General features: G+C 45.9%; 3 non-coding genes across 3 annotated transcripts; 2 read left to right on the top strand and 1 right to left on the bottom strand.

Annotated features, from left to right (window-relative positions):
- The first annotated feature begins 855 nt into the window (after positions 1 to 855).
- Positions 856 to 1,019, top strand: LOC130842184 (U1 spliceosomal RNA). Its single transcript, XR_009050375.1, has one exon. It is a non-coding gene; the product is annotated as a U1 spliceosomal RNA (small nuclear RNA).
- Positions 1,020 to 4,372: 3,353 nt separating this feature from the next.
- Positions 4,373 to 4,446, bottom strand: TRNAN-GUU (transfer RNA asparagine (anticodon GUU)). Its single transcript has one exon. It is a non-coding gene; the product is annotated as a tRNA-Asn (tRNA).
- A 3,004-nt stretch (positions 4,447 to 7,450) lies between these two features.
- Positions 7,451 to 7,524, top strand: TRNAN-GUU (transfer RNA asparagine (anticodon GUU)). Its single transcript has one exon. It is a non-coding gene; the product is annotated as a tRNA-Asn (tRNA).
- Positions 7,525 to 21,325: the final 13,801 nt, after the last annotated feature.

Genomic DNA, 21,325 nt, shown 5'->3' with positions numbered 1-21,325 from the left:
CGAACCAGTCTTACCCAGAAAGAGAAAACAAATCAACAAACCAACCAACCGCACTCTCCGAGCAAACACGTCATCTTTCTATCCCTTCTTTTGGTCATCCGCTTCTTTTTCAGAATCTTCATTTCTCATATTCTGTTCGGTGAGGAAAGCAAAAGCACGGTCCCTGGGGCACCATGAGAACCAAGCAGGAAGGACGTGCACAGACAATACACCGAGCAGCACTGTGAGAGGCAACCCTGAATCTGTGTGTCTATGCACAGGACACAGACATGTGCTTTCATTGTGTTCCTATAAATACATACCTGTACCCTTTGCTTTACGACTTCTTTATTACTAACAAACATTTTGGGTCAGTAACACACGATGCCAGAATTCATTTCCTTGGTGTGTAACGCAAGACAGAAGGGAAGAATGCCAGGAGGCTGGCAGAACCCGCCAGTATTTCAGATGAAAGCTTAGAGGTCCGTTACCTACGAGGGCGGAAATCACGACGTCACGTCCCCTTTCGGCAGCCGATGCGCCCATTGGTCGTCTGGGCAGGGGTGGGAGGGGAGATGACGGCCCAGGGACCCGGCGTGGGTGGGAGGAGGGGAGCCGCCTTAGAGGTCAGGGATGGGGCTTGGCTTATGTAAATCTTGCAGCGCAGGGGTGCCATTCCCGGCCAGCCACTCCCCGGGCTGTGGAAGTTTTCCGGAGATGTAGCTCGGATTTTCTTAGGAGAGTTGTTTGGAGGGGCGTGGAAGAGGAGGGGGTGCGGGGGGTGGTGGAGGGGCTGGGGTGGGGGTTGTGGCAAAGTGAGCGTGTGTGTACAGTGGAAGAGCCTAAGGCTGTGCGGGGACGGGGAGCGAAACATTCATACTTACCTGGCAGGGGAGATACCATGATCACGAAGGTGGTTTCCCCAGGGCGAGGTTCACCCATTGCACTGGGGGTGTGCTGACCTCTGCGATTTCCCCAAATGCGGGAAACTCGACTGCGTAATTTGTGGTAGTGGGGGACTGCGTTCGCGCTCTCCCCTGGCAATGGGTACAAAGTGACAGTTAAATCCAAGCATCTGGGATAGTGGGTGTAAAAACGATTGAGCAAGAACTGTGACCTTCTCGCTTATCCCAGAGTTTTGCTTTTTTTTTTTTTAATCTTTTTTCCTAGCTCATTGGGTAAAGGTGGTAGATAAGCCAGTAATACTTCAATGAAAACCGGGAGGTCTGCATCAAGGCCAGTGCCTAGCCAGGTTCTTTCTTTCCCCGCACAAACCAAACACAAGCTTTTGCTACCACTGCAGATATAAGTTTCTCTGCAGATTTAAGCTTCAAGGGGTTTTCCTACTTCAGGATTTCATTCTGACTGTGGAGCTCTGTTCTATACCCTGCAAAAATCTTGCACAATCTTCACCGGTGTTTCCAACTTGGACTTCAAAGTAGGGGTGGCCCACCATGCACACTCATAAGGACCTGGGTTTATCCTCCTGCCAACAACAACAGAAAACGTGAAACAAAGACTTTGAAGAGACTGGGGCATCAGGTGAAAAAGGACAGTGCGTGGTTCTGGAGAGGTGGTGGGAAACAATGGCTCCAATTTACTGTCTGCAGAGAGTTTCCAAGCAAGGCACTCCAGGGCAAACTGAAAAGGAGCCCGGTGGACCTTGCTGAGTTGAGGACACTGAACCTGAAGTCCAGGGAGGCCAAAGGAGCTAGGGTCCACAGAACAGACTCCCAGAGGGGAGAGAGATGCTGAAAGTAACTCAGAGAGAACTACAGAGGAGATCCCTCCTGCGTGCAGCACAGTACTGATCAGTGCAGCCCTGGCAGGAAACTCCCCAAGGTCAGGGGGAGAGCTTTGACAGGATCAGAGAACAGTGCCTGGCACTCACACAGATAGTGCTTGTCCCCAACAGATAGACTGCAAGGAAGAAAACAAAACAAAACAAACAGACAAAACCTCTCAATTCATGAGGGCATGGGGTGGAGTACTCAGGAATGTCTTGCCTCAGGAGGGCAACTAGTTAGCCATAAACTGAGTGCTGCTCAGAACCACTTAGTGAATCATCAAAGCACGACCTGAAAGGATCAAACTGTTTGCAAGTAACTTGAATGCATCCCTGAAGAAAGCCCAACGTTTACAGGAACACACAACTCTCCATCATCCAACAAGGCAACATTCACACTATCTGGCATTCCATCAGAGATTCGGAGGTATCCAAACAGGCAGGGCAAATGACCCATAATGCAGAGACACATCGATCATGTGCAAACGACCCAGAGCTGACACCAGAGAAGGACATTAAAACATTTATTCCAACTGTATTCCGTAACTTCAAACAGTTCAGTAGACACATGGGAAACATAAAAAAGACCCAAATGACCTTCAAGAGATTAAAAAAATAATAAGAGGGATGAAAACTACAACATACTGCAAGGGATTAACAGCGAGCAATTAGAAAATGCAGAAAACAAAAGTTTTTTAAAATCATTTATTTATCAAGAGAGACTATTCCTTAGCCCAGATATTCATAGTTCACAGTTTCACAGTTCAGGAACACAGGTAAGTGCCAAACTTCCATGGAACTCAACCCAAAGAAATTATATGGCACTTAGAATGCTCCTTCAGAAACAGTCTGCCTTTATATTCCAAAGTCACTTTGCACTCTGAAAGATACCAGCCTTCCTCATCTCCTCAAAATCTTTCATGGAATCATAATTTCTGTAGAAATCTGCATATGCCTTCTTTCTTGGTTCAGCCACAGCAAACTTACACAAAGTTGCAACTCCCAGGGAGACAATGAATGCTCCAACCTTATGAAATCGCAGACGCTTGGCCAGAAGGCCACGCATCTGAGGTTTCATCAAAGAACTGGAAGCCATGGTAGTTTTTCTCCTTGACAGCTCAACGATGACGTCCTTCCAGACAGATGGAGAAATGGACCACAAGAAACAAATCGTTTTTTTTGAAGGTGGCAAAACAACAGTAATTGTTGACTTAAGTACAGAGGAAGGAGCAAACCCTTCTAATGAGTTCATTAGGTGCACAGGCAGCTTCCTAAAAGGTTCCTGGCAGCACCCACTTATCCAGCACGGAGCACAGCTCTGAGATGCCACCAAGGAAGGGGCTCACCCACCAGGGAGTTCTTGTATTAAATACCCAGGTCGAAATAATGTGGGCCCCGTTTGCAAGGAGTTGAACTTTGTCTTGGGTTGGCAGTAATGTAGGAGGTCCATCCAGCTCCTCAGAGGGGAATGCAAAGATTTTCTGTGATTCTGTTTTCCTAGTCATCCAGTCAAGGCCTGGTCTGTGGCTCGGTGTGGTGGGGTGCCAGCCCAGTGAGTGCTGGCAGTGGTGACGCCATGAAGCATTACCCACGAAAGGGTGTGGGTCCTCTGAAGTCCAGGATTTGAGGAATGGCCTGAGGACAGATTATGCTATTTTTAGTTGTCATGTTGAGCCCACTGTAAAACAGCCACTGTGAGGAGAATCATGTCCGAGAAGGATTGCAGGCATCTCCATCTCTTTTTCTCCCCCAGTTCTGGATGGAGCTGCAAGGAGTTAAGGTACTCTTTAGACCAAGGCATGGCAGTTTTCTAGGCATGTTTAGAGATGTAGGTGCTCTTCCTGGAGGGCTAGATTATCCACCACTTTCAGTGCGTCACCACTTAGAGATCTTTGGGTCTGCCTGTTGCCTCCTGCACCAGTGCAGCTTTGTGAGGCCCTCACTGTTGTCTAATCCAGCCTGTGTCCCCTCCTCATCACACCCCAGCTGGTGCCCTGATCCCAGCGAGGGCTTCTTCTCATTGCCTCCCAAATTGGCCATAACGTAATTTTTTTGTGTGTAGTTGATTTACAGTGTTGTGTTAGTTTCAGGTGTACCACGCAGTGACTCAGTTATATTGGGTTGGCAAAAGAGTTGGTTCGGGTTTTTCTGTAACAAACTTCAGAAGAAACAGATTTGAATAGGAATTGCATTCACTCTGCAGATCACTTTGAGTGGAAAGCCACAGTCCCAAATGAAAGGGTGCAGGCGCCCTGAGACCTGGCGGTGAATACTCCGCTTTGGGGGTGCCGCGCAGGTGGTGCACAGAGCCTGATTGCCGACGTCAGAGCTGGGGTAAGAGATTCCCCCCACCCGTGTGCCTGTGCCTTCATCCTCTGGCAGCTGCCCTGGAATGTACAAGGCGGATGACTTAGCAAGGGCAGCCCTCCAGGGGGTGCCAAGAGACCGGGGCACCAGGGTTAAAAACCTGGAGGAAGGCGCGTACTGGGGATCCGCTGGGTGGAGATTCCAGGAGAGTTCAGGCAGTGGGGCGCGGGGGAGGCACTGCAAGGGCAGACGCATAAAAGCGGCGGCTGAGGGCCCGCTAATCAGATGCCAAGCCAAGTTCGTCCCTCAGTGGGCTCGAACCACCAACCTTTCGGTTAACAGCCCAACTCGCTACCTGATTGCGCCACAGAGACAAAAGGCTGCGGGGTTTTGTTGTAACATCCTGGAATCAGAATGCATTCCCCCGTTCTTTCCAACCCAGTGGAAAATAGAGTCAAATGCCTCTATCTTGTCCAACCTCGCTGGCCCCAGAGGCATTGAGTCTCGTCCCTCAGGAACGTCCGGCCGTGGACACCGAGCCCGAGTCAGCTGCGGGCTCCGACGAAACAACGCCGGGGCCACGACCATCCTCGCCTGCTCCTGGCCGCCCCCCGCTCCGCGGGACGACTGCAGCCTCTCTCGGGCCAAAGTCCCCGGTTTCCCACTCGTGATCCGCCTTACTCGTCGCGCTCACCGCAAGTCCCCCCTCACCCCACCCCACCTCCAGGTCCAGTGGTCGGGCGGGAGAAAGGACAGCAACCGGCTGTGTCCCCACCGCGCTGCCTCCTCTTGGCGCTTCCAGAGAAGGACTCCACGAGGCACGACCTGGAGTTTGCGCACCAGGCAGCCCCTCGCCCGGAACAGGGCCTGGCATCCAGCAGGTGCCCAATAAATGTCTGGCTGAGGATGCATTCCGCCGCAGGGGCCGGAGGTGGTGGGTCCACCGAGAATTCTTATACCACCTCTAAGTTTTTAGTCCTAGAGGAACGTAAAAAAGTTCTATAAAGTCCAAGAGGGCACCACTTGAACCGGCTCTGAGCTCCCCATCCAAGACAGTGAGGCAGCCTCAGCCTGCGGGTGCAGGTGGCAAGTCTGAGAGGGATGAAGGAGGAAAGCTTCAAAGTAGAAAGACGGTTGGGGTAGGCAATCTGGAGTATGAGGGAGAGAGGGAGAGAGACTGGTTCATCTCTAGCCATCTGCTTACCTCCAGTGCTAACGTCGACCCGACCACCGCTCCGTGGATCCCCCGGTGGAGCACAGTGGTCGCGGTGTGATTGGTGCGGTGATGGAAGCCTGGCTGCTTGGGTCTGAATTCAAATCCTAACAGAGAACCGGCTTCCCGTGCCTGATCACCGCCGGCAATAGCCTGTGGGTCTACCTTTTGGACTTGGTGGCTTGCCCCCTACTGCCCACAGAGCAGGTGGGCGAGGGGACGCGGCGCACACCTCACTGGGGGACTCAAGCTCTGAGGCGGCCCAGACTTCGCCCGAGGCCCCCAAGGCCTGAAGTCAGCATCCCCTCCAGGTCCCCCCTGCGCTGAGAAGAGTGCCTGGGGCTCCAGGAACAAACTTCTCTTCTGTCTAACTGGGGACTTGGCTGGGTTGGTCAGAATCTACCCTTTTCTGGCCTCATGGGGCCGAGCGCCCCCTGCAGGGGCCTCGAGGGGTCGCTCTGTTCCTGCCGATTGGATTTTGGCTTGCAAAGAACAAGGGCTCAGGCAGATTTTGATTTCCCTGGCTTAGGCTGTGCAGGCTGATACAAGCAAGGCTCAGGGGCTGCAGCCACCCAAACAAGGAACCTCTCCTGTCTGTCGTCGTCTTTGTGAATGGCTAGCTCCTATACATAGAAAAATCCGCAATAACCCACACAACACAAGGCTACCAGTCAACAAACGAATTCTGTATAGTGGCAGAGTACAGATAGGCAAAAATCAGTTGTATATCTATACATTAGAAGTGAACAATCTGAAAAAGAAATTAAGAAAACAATTCGATTTAAGATTGAAGAGGAAAATTAGAAGTTTGGAATCAGCTAGAAATAACTTCATGCTTGCTCTGCTTTTGTAAAATCTGCTTGCTGCAACCAAGATAAGAACAGATGACCTAGCAATCAACTGTAACCTTAAGATGTTCTGATAAATATGGAATGTTCTGCTCTTGCTCCTGCAAGTTTCTGTTTGGAAACCCTCTGCGAGGGACCCATAACAACTCCCGCTCTGTAACTGCCCACAACCTATAGTAAGCAGGTAACCAATCAACCAAAATGCTAAGGGGGCCGCCGGCTTAATAAACCTGAGTTCTCCAACTCTCCGAGTGTGGTGCTTGGTTTCTCCACAGACCGATTCGATTTCTGCAACAAGATAGCACCCAAAAGAATATAATATTTATGAATTGAATTAACATATACAAGGAGGTGAAACTTGCACACTGAAACCCACAAAACATAGTTGCAAGTGATGAAAGCATACCTAAGGAAATGGAAAGACAGCTTCCACAGATCTCTCTCCCTCTCTCTCTCCCTTTCTCCATCATACTTGAGGTTGCCTACTCCAACCGTCTCTCACCTTAGCAGCTTTCCTCCTTCATCCCTCTCAGACATGACACCTGCACCCACAGGCTGAGGCCACTGCACCGTCTTGGATGGGAGCTCAGAGCTGGTCCAGGTGGTGCCCTCTTGGACTTTCTAGAACTTTTACCTGGTTCTAAATCAGCTGCCAGAAGAAAGGTTTTGAAGAGCAGCCGATTGGAAAAATCTAGGTTCCTCTAGGACGAAAAACTTAGAGGTGGCATAAGAATTCTCGGTGGACCCACCACCTCCGGCCCCTGCGGCGGAATGCATCCTCAGCCAGACATTTATTGGGCACCAGCTGGACGCCAGGCCCTGCTCCGGGCAAGGGGCTTCCTGGTGCGCAAATTCCAGGTCGTGCCTCGTGGAGTCCTTCTCTGGAAGCACCAAGAGGAGGCAGCGCGGTGGGGACACAGCCGGTTGCTGTCCTTTCCCCCACACGACCACCGGACCTGGAGGTGGGGTGGGGTGAGGGGGGACTTGCGGTCAGCACGACGAGTGAGGCCGATCACTAGTGGGAAACGGGAGACTTTGGCCCGAGAGAGCCTGCAGTCGTGCTGCGTAGAGGGGCTGCTTTTAAGGAGGCCAGGAGCAGGCGAGGATGGTCGTGGGCCCGGCGTTGTTTCGTCAGAGCCCGCAGCTGATTCGGTCTCGGTGTCTACGGCCTGACGTTCCCGAGTGACAAGACTCAGTGTCTCTGGTGCCAGCGAGGTTGGACAAGATAGAGGCATTCTACTCTGTTTTCCGCTGGGGCTGGAAGGGACGGGAAATACATTGTTTCCAGAATGTTACAGCAAGATCTCGCAGCCCTGTGTCTCTGTGGCGCAATCGGTTAGCGCGTTCGGCTGTTAACCGAAAGGTTGGTGGTTCGAGCCCACCCAGGGACGAGCTTCGGCCTGGAATCGAAGGAGGTCTCAGCTGCCGCTTTTCCGTGTCTGCCCAATTGCCCTTTCAGTTCCTCCCCAGTGCCCCTCTTCAGGAATCTCCACCCAGCCCAGCTGATCCCCAGCACGCTCTCCTTCCTCCCGGTTTTTAACCCTGGTGCCCCTGTGTCTTGGCACCACTCCATGGAGGGCTGCCCCTCACTAACTCATCTGCCTTGTACATTCCAGGGCACCTGCCAGAGGATAAAGGGACATGCACACGGGTGGGGGGAATCTCTTACTCAAGCTGGGATGTCGGCAATCAGGCTCTGTGCACCACCTGCACGGGCACCGCAACGCGCAGTATTCACGGACCGATCTCAGACGCCTCCACCCTTTCATTTGAGACTGTCGCTTTCTTTTTTCCTTTATTGCCCCACCCCAGGTACCATAATCCAGGTTCAGAACACTGCTTTCGATTCCCTCCGGCCCTGCATCAGACAACCCTCCCTCAAGCCCCAAGCAATATTAATCTGCTTTCTGCCTCCATAAGTTTCTTTTCTGGACATTTCAGATAAATGGAATAAATCAATATGTAGTGCTTTGTGACTGGCGTCTTTCACTTAGCACAATGTTTCTGAGGTTTATCCATGCTCTGGCTTGAGTTTCTTTGCTTTTTATTACTGAGTAGAATTCCACTGTGTAAATATACCACATTTCAGGTGCCATTCACTAGTTGATGCGCATTTCAGTATTTCCTGTTTTTTGATTTTGTGGGTGTTTTTCTTTTGGTTTTGCTATTATAAATAATGCTGCTATAAATACATTGAACAATCTGCACCTATGTTTCATTTCTCTTCAATAGATATAAAGAAGTGGAATTGCTGGGTTTATGGTAAGCTTATGCTTAACTTTTGAGAAACTGTCAAACTGGTTTCCAAAGTGGCTGTATCATTTTTATATTCTGACCAGCAACATCTGAAGGTTCAGTTTCTCCACCTTCTCACAAGCACTTGCTATGGTCTATCCTACTTAAACATAGCCATCCTAGTCGGGGAAAAGTGATATCTTGTTGTTTTAATGTGCATTTTCCCAATGGACAATGACATTGAGCACCTTTTCTTAAGATTATGACCCATGTATTTGTCTTCTTGGGGAAAATGTCTATTCAAGTCTTTGGCTGATTTGAAAAATTGTGTCGCATCTTTCTATTGAGTTGAAATAGTTCTCTAGCAATTGTAAATACAATTCCTTCATTGGCAATTTGATATGCATATATTTTCTCCTAGTCTGTGGTTTGTCCTTTCATTTTCTTAATGCTGTCTTTTGAGGCAAAGTTCTCAATTTTCTTGAAAGTTCTCTTCTATATAACACGTTTGCTGTAGTATCTTAGAACTCTTTGCTTAACCTAAATGCACAGTGACTTTTCTCCTATGTGTCCTCTTGAAGTTTTGTTTTCGCTCTTACATTTAGGTCTGTGGTCCATTTTGAGTTAATTGCTGTATGTGGTGTCATTTCAAGCAAAGTGCCCTATGACGGCAAGAGATCTTGGAGGTAAGTTACCTTTAAGAGTTAATCTCCCCCAGGCCAGGACACTGAGATTTCATATTCCTGCACCCTTTACTGAGTTGCTAAGTGCCTAGGGAGAGGTCAAATAAATGGGTTCTGGTGCTCATACACTCCATGTACTTCCCATTCTCTGGGACTGGGAACAAGGTAGCTCTATGAGTCAGAGGACTGTCCTGCTCAGAGGAGGCCGTTGTCACAAAATAGACCAAAAGCAGGAGAGGGTTACACAGGAAGGATCAAAGGGATCCAGGTGATCTGGGTTGGGCTTCTAGAAGGTCTCCTACTGGGTGGATGGGAAGGAGGACTTGCACAGCACGAACTCAGTGAACATATACCTGGAGGGATCACAACAGATGGAACACATTTTGCACTTTCGTAAACGTTATTGCCAACATGAAAACAGTGGGGTGTGTGCATTTGTGTGCATGTATGTTTGTGTTTGTGTATGTGCGTGTGTGTGTTACCTTGGCTATCATAAGGTGTGTGGATCAGGAATCTGGAGTTACTCCGTCTAGGGAAAGGATAGGGGATCAAGAGCCAGATCAAGAGCCATTCTCAGCTCTGAGAGAATCCTAAGCATTGGCTGGCATTTCCCAAGCTCAACCCAGAGACCCTACAATTTGAAGATTCCTGGGTTTGTCATGTGTGGTCAACGGTACACTAGCAGACAGAAGTTGACATGCTGAGTACAGAAATAGACAAAGAAATACAATATTCCGTAGACAGACCACATTCCTTACCGCCCTCACTGTAGTGGTCTCACTGAAAATAGGAATGGGCAATTGAAACGTGGTATGCAACACAGGTTATGGGAACAGGTTGAAAGTGTCGGTTAATAGTATAAATTACTGTGTCCTCAGATTGAATTTGCTGGAAAGTAAAGTGGGGACTCCACTGAAAAATGTTCTAGGTTCTGCAGGAAGAAATGTAACTGAGCATGACCTCATGCGGCCTTCACAGGACAACCCCCTCCCCAACACCCATGTCCTCTGTCTGACTCCTGACTATAGAAAAATTTTAGCTGAAGGATAAAGTTAATCAGAAAAATGAGAGAATGCAGAAGCAAAGGAAAATAGTCAAACAAGACAAAATAATAATTAGCCATTAACCAAAGTGAAGGACCTTTAGGTCCTCCTCAAGGGCAATAGGTGATATTCTAAGCCATAGCCTTTGAGCTGTTTTGCAGATACTGAAAACCCCGCCAGGTGATACAAGTTAACTACAAGGTGACCAGACTGTAACCATGACATAAGCTGCTCCATCCTACACAATTCTGAGAACTCACCTCAAAGGAATGGGAACAAAGCATCTCTGGACCTGAAGATTAACCGTACTTCAAACAATCAAGGTGACACTCATCAGGCCACCGCAGGAACAATTTCAAGTTGACTGTCAGAGCCAACTGTCCTGTTCTGCACAAAGCCCCCTCCCTCAACCTATACACTCGTGAAACTGCCCTTTAAAAGCTCTTGCCCACTGATTGGCAGTTGGGGAATTGGCTTATGGACACAAGTCTGCCTTCTCCTCATGTTGCTGGCCTCCTGAATAAAGCAACCTTCCCTTTCCTACCAACATTTGTCTTTCCAGTAGTGGCTTTTGAGCAGCAAGCAGCTGAACCTGAGTTCATTATCAGATGTGGGGAGGCTACAGGAGAGTGCAATTATACAACTCAGTATAACGCAGATAACAACATCTTCCACGCTTCATGCAGTTTTTCTTTCATTTTTTCTGAGGCCATGGTCTCATGCATAAGTCTAAATACATTTGTACCAAGAAAGTTGATATCAATACAAAACACACAAAATCTGCCATTACATTCGGCAGTGCATGTTCCTAATGGTACTGTAGCTGGGTTTATACCAGCAAGTAGCCAAATTGTGGCTAACTTTGAATGCAGCCCCAAGATAGCCATGTGTTTGCTTCTCCTTGGCCCCACCTCTAGCTTAAGCACTACATCTGAGCTGGCTCCATCACTGGGGGAAGATGTAGGTCAAATAGTGCATAATGCAAATGGGGAAAGCATAGCAAAAAGCAGGCATGCTCATAAGTGAGTTAGGATTCCAGAGAGGAGTGTGATCATGCTATTGTGAAGAAAAACATGTTTAGCTCTCTCTCTGAAATATGGCACTGACTAATCAGAGATGCTGGGAGAAACCACTGTACCTTCTCTCAAAGAAAGACAAGTAAATCCCTACTGATGTATAAACTGTGCCTAAAATCTCCACCTAGACAGTTTAGGGATAGAAGGGAAACAGTATTTCTTCTAGTTGCTATCATTTCCTTTCAGTGGGGGATGGCCTGGAAAGAAAGAAAAATATCCTAGTCAACTTCCCTTGTAAATAGTTAGCGAGGACTCTCCTGGCAAATGCATTAATGCTGGTTACTATTGGGAGACTATTTACCTATGGAATACTTTCAGTGGGATGTATCTAGTCTGTGTTGAACTCTTTAGGGGATCAAACCTAGAATCCCGGGATTTAAGTGGACTAGTTCCCTGGAGACTGTCACATTGATTAAGTAAGTGTCAGCATAGGAGATGACCCCAAGAGCTGCATTCTGTGTAACTGATGACCTCATACATCACTTAGAGACCACGTGTGTTGAGGCTGGGCCAGAGCATGTGCTAATGTGGGAAGAAGATCCTTGCAGTCAGTGCTGGTGACCTCAGATGTTCTGTTGCTTTGTTCATCCTTCACAATTAACTTCCTCCTTGAAAATGTGAGTAAAACTCGACACTGGGCAAGATCTACGATTTTTTATGTTTTTCATGTTATCTCCATTTCAAGTGGATGTGATCATATACCATTCACTGACCTTTTTAAATATCACAGTTTTAACTATGTTAAAAGTCACTGTTGGCCAAAGTCAAACCAGGCTAATCAGTGTACAAATTGATTGGCAAATCATGGATTAAACATTCAATGGCCTTTATAACCACGTATTTTGCTAGAGTGTCTTCCAAAATCACTACTGTTCTTTTGCAGGTACCATGAGCAACTCCAAAATCCCAAGGCCATCTTTGCCTGATACCTTGTGGTCACTGTCATCAACTTCAGTCACTTTATCCTGTACCTTGAAGGTCTCTGAATTATTACATGATTTGAGAGACAGAGATGGTATGTATAGTTTGTTTAAGTGCAGGAAGAGACTCCTGTTTCTCTGTGGATCAATGGAGTTGAATAGCACTGTTTGTTCCAAACAAGCCATCTCAGATTTTTTCATAGACATATTTACACTACCAGCTGTAAAACAGATAGCTAGTGGAAAGTTGCTGTATAACAAAAGGAGACCAACTCCATGGGAGATGCTTTGGAGGGCCAGGACGGGGAGGGTGGGGGGGAGTCGCGGGAGGGAGGGGATATGGGGATATGTGTGTAGATGCAGATGATTCACTTTGGTGCACCTCAGAGGTGGGTACAAGAGTGTAAAGCAAATATATTTCAATAAAGAGTTTAAAAAAAAAAGAATTGCGGATTATTCTATTCATGGTAACATTTTTATACAGAACAGATACTACTTTAGTTGAATCATTCAGAAAATGATTTCCATGAGACAAAAACTAAAAAATAAATCATCACTCCGAAAACTAGCTTTCTGCACTGAGCAAGTTCTGCCTAGGGCTCCAGAGGTTTTGAATAAGCTTGGTGCTTAATTGCTTTAATATATGGTCTATGGGGTTTAGGCTATTTTAATAGCACTTCAAATAAATCATTGCAATGTGACTTTAAGCAAGTCACTTAACTTTGATTAGGTTTCAATTGCTGAAGTTTAGGAAGAATTTGGCCAACTATTGTTTTCCTGCCATAGAATGTACTCTTGAGCTTCCTCACACCCTAAATTCACCCCTCAGTTTGCATGGGGGTTGTGATGCAGGTGGAGCCCCAGTGCAGAAAAACAATCTGCTTGCTCCTTCCTTTACTTAGTCATGAATGCTTAGAGGGACAGCTGGACGTTGTGGCCATTGTCACCCTTGTGAAACCACCAGCCTAGCCAATCCCAGCAGAGTTAGAGTGACACACAGATCAGGGGAACTGCCCATGTTCCAGACTCACAAACCATGAATAGGATGTAGATTAGAAGATGACTCTCTTTCCCTGGGTAACCCATGAGCTCGTTTACCTGTTACTTGAATGGTTGATGGTTTGAGCCCAACAGATAGTGTTCTGTGACTGATCCCAGGTGTTTTTGAGCTCTGTTTGTGCTGCACATTCTCTGTGCACTACTTCTCTGATCCTGATCCTCACCCTCTCCCTTTCAATCAGATACAGGAAAATACTGCCCCTACTCCTAAGGTTCACGTTAGTTTCTAAAGGGCTTGGTAAAAAGAATTATTTTTTTTAAGGGTAAAAACAAGTTCTGGAATTCCAAGCTCACTGACAATATAACCTTTCTTCCTGAGGCTGAGTTTTCTGCAGCTGCTCACTCCTGGACAGCTGGTACCGATTCCCTGAAGCCAAATAGCGAGAATACGTCTCTCATTGAACAACTTGGTTTTGGGGGTTCTTTTTTGTTCTTCGTTTGTTGTTTGTTTTTTATTCCTTGTAGCCAGAAAGAACACACTTCAGGGTAAGAAGATGTTAGAAAGAGTCTATTATAAGATTTGGGCTTTGGTTGGGTGATATGGGGGAGGATGGGAGGACGTAGGGGATGTTCCATATTGAGTACTGTTAGCACCGGCAATTGATGATTGAAGTAAGGAAGTAACAGTCATTTTGTTATGAAAAGAAGAGGAGGTTTGGGATTTTGTAGGTTCCACGGTGACCTTGTTTTTGTCTGTGCCTGGAAATGTTTATGAGGTAGACTTGTTTTGCTTGATTTTCAGTCTCAGAATAATCTTGTGTGAGGCTGATATTCTGTATCTGAGATTGTTTACTTCCAACATGAAAACAAATCAGTCAGGCTGTGAGTGTAAGATTAGTTCAGGGCAGCAGACGCTGGCATTTTTTCTTTCTCACTGGAAATCCCTAAAAGAGAGAACAAAAAAAGCAAGCACTCTGGTCCTCAAGCTGTAGATGCAAACCTGACAGGGTATCAGAGTGACTTTAACTAAGAGTTTGGAACTGTTAAAAATATTGTCGGTCGTTGTTTGTTTGAGTCCATGGATGCGCAACCAGCAGGCTACAGTGCCAACTATATCCCCATTATTGCTGGTGTAAGGGTTTTTCTAGTAGCTATTCTTGTAAAAGGAATTTCTCAGCTTAGAAATGGTTTGTACACATGTATCTCATTTTGCTAATCCTGCCCTACTGCCTTGCAAAGAAGCTTTACAAATTCATATTCTCAATCATTTATGAGAAAAGTCTTTTTGCCACTCTGTGTTCAACACTGGATAGCTCTGTACATGCCATTTATTTTGCCAACAATTAACCCCTTATTGAGAGATGTCTTCAAGTGAGTTTACACTCATTGGTTTAACTGACATCCTGGAAAAACTGACACCATTTTGACTTTTCTGTGTTCTCTTCCACTTTATGACTGCTCTGTTCTCTCAGATAAGCTGAGCCAAGTAAAGTGCAAACATATCAATGCTGCTTGGTGGATGCTCTTGCCTGTTGGGTTCACGTATTGTTCGCGATGTTGAGGGTGAGGGATTGATTCACAGAAGAGATATGAGGTTGTGTTAACTTGACTTCCCTTCACAGACAGCCCAGGCTGCTGCCAGTTGGGAACTCACTCATCCTGAGGAGTGAATCTCCATGATTGAGCCTGAGCAAAATAAAAATTAGAAAACAGATATTTAAGTTTACGTTTTCATTTGAATAGGAGTTTATTAGATCTTTTCTTCATTTGTAGTCAAAACAAAAGGAGAGACTGCATTCAAAGGACTTTGTTTGGGGAACTTAATAACAGTGGGTGATGTATTGTTCTCCTGGAATTGGTTCCCCTATGCTGGTAACTGATACTTCGCATAAGCTTTGTCTGGAGAGCCCAGGAAAACAAGGATCTGAAAACAGATCTGCCATAGGACACAGAGATATGTGATAAATTCTTGGGTAATATTATGTGGAGTTAAGTGTTGTACCCTCTTTATTCTTTTCGAGGTTGTTTGGTAACATTAATGACACATTCCTCTACCACCAGAAATGCCCTTCATAGTGTCCTTCATGTTACAAGGGCTTGGAAACAGCCACATGAAGGTGAGCAGAAGATTTTTACTGTGATTGATTTTTTTTTTTTTTGCATACAAGTTTAGCATACAGTTTTTTCTGAAAAGTTAGAAAATCAGGTAAGTAGAGATAAGCATCTGAATTAGTTCCCTATTTCTGCCTATTAACAGGTTACAAAAACAATAGTTTAAAACAATCCATTTTTGTTATCTCAGAATTTGTTGATCAGAAGTTTGGAAAGATGTAGCTGGGTCCTCTGCCCACACAATTGGCCAGTATGTCCTCCCCACCTGAATAGGGCTGATATTGACCACGTCGTGGTGTGACCATCTCCCATGAGGGGCTGCCCTCGTGGTCTCGTGTTCCTCTGGGATCCTCTTTATTGACCTGAATTCTATTCTCCACAATTTCTTGCAGCTCACCTGAAAGAAGGAGGCTTAGGAGAAAGCCTGGAATGTGGAGGCTCAGAACTGATCTCTGCCATGTCCTTCTCCAAGAGGAGAATAAAATAACAGAGGTCTTCATAAAACATGACCCATATGAGGGCTGAGATCCCCAGAGATTAGAGCAGGGGAGAAAATCTAAAAGACAATGGAGGCACTAAAAGCCCCGAATGAAGAAGTAGGGTCCTCTTTGTGTTCCACCTCAGGTGGGTGCCCTTCCTGGAAAAGAAGACATTTCCCCTTAGCAGAGCACCTTGGGCAATGGACTTGATTTGATTCCACTGGGTCATTCTTGTTGCCACTAGGCTTTTGGGGTCTCCATTCTAAAGTGCTTGTTTAAAGGTGTGCCTTCTTCCTTTCATGAAAATTCTTGGATTTTTTGTGTGAAATGCAGTTTCTTGGGCCTCATCCTCAGAGATGTTTAAGCAGCAGCACAATGACCCTGATGTAGGTGTTCTTTAGCTGTGCAGCTAGGGCCCAGGTATTGGAGCCTGTCAGTCACATGATATCATAGTTACTCATCCAAGGTTAATGCTACTTTCTATGTTTTACATTATACGTTCTTCTCCATTATACATGAGAACCATATGCTCAAAGACAGTAATGAAATCACCATGTAAAGCAAACTTGGTACGCAGTGGAGCTGGTATTTGCATCTTGGACTGCTATTCCGAGGGCTGTGCTGTCATTGCTTTAGCACAGTCCTGGGATAGGATCTGACTGGAAATATGGTAGCACTAGAACACATCAGTAAAAGTTAGTTTCTCCTTGTTACCTATATTTACCTGCTTGACAAATATTTACCGAATGTTCTACCTGGCAGGCTCTGGAGCAGGCACTGGGGAGGAGGGGTGAACAAGGCACACAGAGCACCTGCTCTCAGGAAGATGACCTCTAGCACCGGAGCCAGGTGTTTTACAGAGAATCACATATATGTTTTTTAAGGATGACCGTGGTGTATTTCATACACATGTTCCTTGCTCCCATTTTGTCAGCAGGGATTGAAAATTGACTGAGTATAAATAATCAGACTTTATTTTACCAGTAGAAATACTGATGTTTGACACAATGTCCTCTGAATTTCAGCTGTAGGTTCCTGGACAGTGTGTTGTACGCTTCGGACAGCGTAGCCTGTGTCCAAACCTGTGTGATGGTTCTACCGTCACTAAGTTGTTCCCAGGGTTTTGAAAATCTCCTGTTCTCTTTAGGAATCAGTTTCTTTATCAGTAAAAAAAAAGTTGTTATTCAAGTCCTCCAAAGTCCCTTTCAGTTCACCTTTCTCTGAATGCATAAGAGACTGAGATGCATATTAAATGGGACCTGGGAACTGCAGCCAAGAGCAGACCTTGGTATCTTCTCTGTGTGTCTCATGCAGGAGCCTAAGCCAAGCCCAAACCCTGAAAAGACATAAATGATAGAGGAGATGGAAGAAAGAAAATCAGCAGCTTGGAAGAATGAGAATAACACAAAGAAGGGTAAAGAAATGGTAGAGCAGTTGGCTGCCAGCAGAGATGAAAAGAAGGACAAGCTGAGTTCACAAGAATCAAGGGAAAGTGAAGAGTGCACACAGCATTATCCACGTCCTCAAGGAGCAGCCTGAGCTGAGCAGGGAGGACTGAGAGAGTAACTTACTCCACAGTGAACCTGTGCACCTGCCGAGGAGATCCACAGCATGGATCAGGGTTCGTTTGCACTGCTGGGAGCACCAATTCCAAAAGGAGGAGGAGGAGACCCTGAGGCTCTGTGCTGGACCCTGCTGTTTGCACCCGCAGCTGCCCCCCTAGTGGATGCCCCAAGTAAGCATGAGCTTAGCGGGAGAAAGAATGTTTGGAGAAGGGACGGAGATGTCCATTCTTTCCTTCACCAGTTCTGCACTGAGGTCAGGAGCGGGCAGGGTAAGGGGACCCTTCCATCTGAAGCAGAGGTACTAGTAATATTCTCCCACATTTACACTTGGAAAGACTTTACACACAGTATTTCTTAAGTATTTGTGAGGGTTTATTTTTCCTCATGCTTTGTGAACAACTTGGAGTTCAGCTATCAGTAAGATTTACCTGAGGACATCAAAGCAGTGGGAAGAAGAATCCAAGTGGATACTTTCAACAAAGTGTGGGGCTCTTCTCAATTAGGGTGTTGTGGCAGACCAGAGGATGGGAGGGGAGGCCAAGGACATCTCTTCCTAATGACAGTGAACCCCTGAGAGGAATCACTGCGGAGAGGTGAGTCTTCCTCAGAGTCACCAGAGGTCTGGATCAAAGGGCGTGGATAATGTAGGGCAGGCACGTCCTTAAGGAAGGGGATTTGCTACATCTTGGGAGAAAGCAGAGTATCTCTGAGAGCACATTTGGGAAGGAATGTAGTTGAAAAGGTGGAAGATTTGTAACCACTTTTATTCAATCAGTGAACAAATGTCACTGAGACCCTACTCGCAGCTTGATTCGGTGCCAGGAGACAGGAACACAGAGATGATTAAAAGGGTATTCCAACTTTCCTGGAGCTCTCAGTCCAGCGACCAAAAAGTCATGAGAAGTGTAATGGGGGTGGATTCACTGGAGGAAGTGACCCGTGCTGCCTAGGGATGACCTCAGTGTTTCTCCTGGCCACCCTTCTTTCTTTATCAACAGCTGGTGACCAATCCAGGTCCAACAACTGTGGCTCTCAGCCAGATTTCATCCTCTCATGATACAACTAACATCTGCAATCTATGTTGGCTCAAAGTAGCCAACACTGCCAACGTTTCCAGAGGAAACTGCTGATGTCTGTCTCTACTGTCTATGTCCTGGTCAGTAGGAGAAATGAACAGACAAATTGAATAAGTCTTATAGTTTCATCATGTCATAACAATCAGGGACTATCTGTCTTCTCTTACAAAAAGCAATGCCTTCTAGACTTCAAATTCTCTCCCCATTTCAAAGACAATTTAAATATTGGTCATATTCCTAGAATTTTAGAACTTGGTGCTTTACCCTTACATTTCAGATCCAGTAAGCAAAGTAAAGGAGTAAAGCAACTTCCAAGTTTGCAGTGAGAATGTAGTGGGGTCTAGCAGTAAAATCCTGGCTTTCACGTGCCTGATATCTCTTTAGTGCTCTTAGAAACAGAATAATCTAACACTCCTTGAGTCACTCCCATATCCCATCATGTTGTACAAAATATAATATCTCTGCTCATCTAGATGACTTGGATCCTAAATTAGCTGAGTTCCACGAATGCATTTACAAAGCCCCTGTGGGTAAAGCACTGTGCTAATTCTACTGTGGGATACGAATGAGGGTACACATTCCTTACTGAAGAAAGTGTGAAGATGACTGTTCCCAGCTCAGCCTAGGTATCTCTCTGTAGGTAGAATAACAACAGCAGACACCAATAGGTTCCACCTGCTGAAAGGGAAGATGAGGATGAGGTGCAATGACTCAGCTCAGTGTCCTCAACTCAATGAAGTCCACTGGCTTGTTTTCAGTTTCCTCTCCCCTGCCTTGCTTGGAAACTCTCTCCAGGTGGTAAACTGGAGCAAATGTAGGCTCATCTGCTTGTTTCTCATCTCTCAGGATCACTCACTGACCTTTACTGCCTGTTGGCCAGTCTTTTGAAAATCTCTGTCTCATCTATTTTGTCCAGTTTATTGTTGTTGCTTTCTTTTGCTGTTTCAAGTGGGAGAGTAAATCCAGTTTCTGTTAGTGTGTATTCGTGTGGCACCCCCTTTATAAAATCACAGTTGGAAAATATCTATCAAGATCCTGAAAAGAAACTTTTACAAAATAAAAAGCACAGTCACAACCAGGGTAAGACTGTGAACGAAGGAAAACCCTTAAACTTGACTGATAAGGAGCTAATATCCAAATATATAAACAGTTTGTAGGACTCAACATCAACAAACCCCAAACAACCCAATTAACAAATGGGCAGAAAACCTGAGCAGACGTTTTCCCAAAGAGGACATACAGATGGCCAACAGGAAAAAAGCTCAACATCAACTATCATCAGGGAAATGCAAATCAAACTCACAGTGTGATGTCACCTCACACCTATCAGAATGGCTGTCATCGAAAAGAACACAAATAACAAACACTGGCCAGGATGGGGAGAAAAGGGAACCTTGACACATGGTTAGTGGGCACAGAATTATCACATAACCCAACAATTCCAGTGCTGGGTATGCATCCAAAAAAACCCCAAAACACTAATTTGAAAAGATACATGCACCCCGGTTTTCATACCAGGGTTATTTAGAATTGTCAAGATAGGGAGGCAATCTATGTGTCCATCAACAGATGAATGGATACAGAATATGAGGTATATGTAGTAAATGGAATACTTCTCAGTCTTAAAAAAATCAATGAAGTTTTGCCATTTGCAACAGTATGGATGGACTTGAAGAGTACTGTGCCAAGTGTAATAAGTCAGACATCACTTATATGTGGAATCCTCAAGAATACCACAAACTAGTGAATAAAACTAAACAGAAACAGACTCACAGACATAGAGAACAAACTAGCGGTTACCAGAGGGGAGCGGGGAGGGGGAGGGGCAACCTAGGGATCGGGATGAAGAGGTACAAACTATTATGAATAAAATAAGCTACAAGGGTATATTATTCAACACCGGGAAGATACTCAATAGGTTATAATACATATAAATGGAATATAACCTTTAAGTTGTGAATCACTATATTGTACATGTGTAAATTATATAATAATGTATATCAACTCTACGACCAAAAACAAAAAGTGTATTTTAAAAGCACCATACCCGTTTTAAGGACAATGCTGGCCTGACTCTATGTTGGGGATTGCAAACCCCATAGCCCCTTGCCCAAAGGCTGAGGGAATGTTCCCTTGAGGTCTGTGGTGAAAACCAGTCCTTTGTGAGTGGAGATGCCTCTTTAAAAGCATGTCACCCTTGATTATTCCTATTCTCCAAAAGGTCCTTCAAAGGAAGGGTGAACGTGACTACAAAGTGGCCCAATGGAAAGTTCCAGCTTTGGGGTTTCCGTGGAGTATCTCTTAGGAAACACTGCTTCCAGGCTGACTTATGTTCCCTGAGGAACCAGGGAGAGACACCAAACATTTCAAATTGGTGGGCTACAACCCAGGCACTGAACGAGGGGCAGAGATTCCCAGACCCTCTCTCAGGAACCTCATCGGTTGCTCCAAAAGAGACCCCACAAAGTCCTCCACTCACAGGATCTTCCTCCTCTTGGTGGTATAAAATGACCCTGTGCCTTATTTGCTAAGCAGGGGACACAGCGCTAGATACTACTGTTTCTTGGGTGTATTGCCATGCCAGTTATACAAAAGAAAAGAAAGACGGGAAAGCTAGGTGAGGTATTAGAAATATCTGTCCTCCCGGGGCTGCAAGAGGCAGTCACCTGGCCACACAGGTCTCCCTGAGTTTAAGACCTCTGGTGGTGGTTCTGCAGTAAAGGAATAAGCTGGTCCACTTTCTTTCCAGCAGAAAATGGGGAATGGGACTGGTCTGAAATAAAGTGTTCTTCATTGGCTGATTAGGGCCTTAATCCTCATCAACTATGATGGTTGTCAATTCAGTCTGGCCCTGGAAAGGAATACAGCATTTTTCCCCAAAACAAACTTAGAAGGGGAGTAGGAAGGTTTATCTTCCAGGAAAATGTATCTAGGAAATGCTCCCCAAGAATTTGCCCAAACTACTGAATATATTTACAGTGGTCTGTTATTAACCATTACCTGT

This window comes from Hippopotamus amphibius, chromosome 1, assembly GCF_030028045.1.
Source record: "Hippopotamus amphibius kiboko isolate mHipAmp2 chromosome 1, mHipAmp2.hap2, whole genome shotgun sequence".
Classification (NCBI taxonomy): domain Eukaryota; kingdom Metazoa; phylum Chordata; class Mammalia; order Artiodactyla; family Hippopotamidae; genus Hippopotamus; species Hippopotamus amphibius.
The sequence above is the reverse complement of the archived record's forward strand: the minus strand, read 5'-3'. Positions and strand labels throughout refer to the sequence as shown.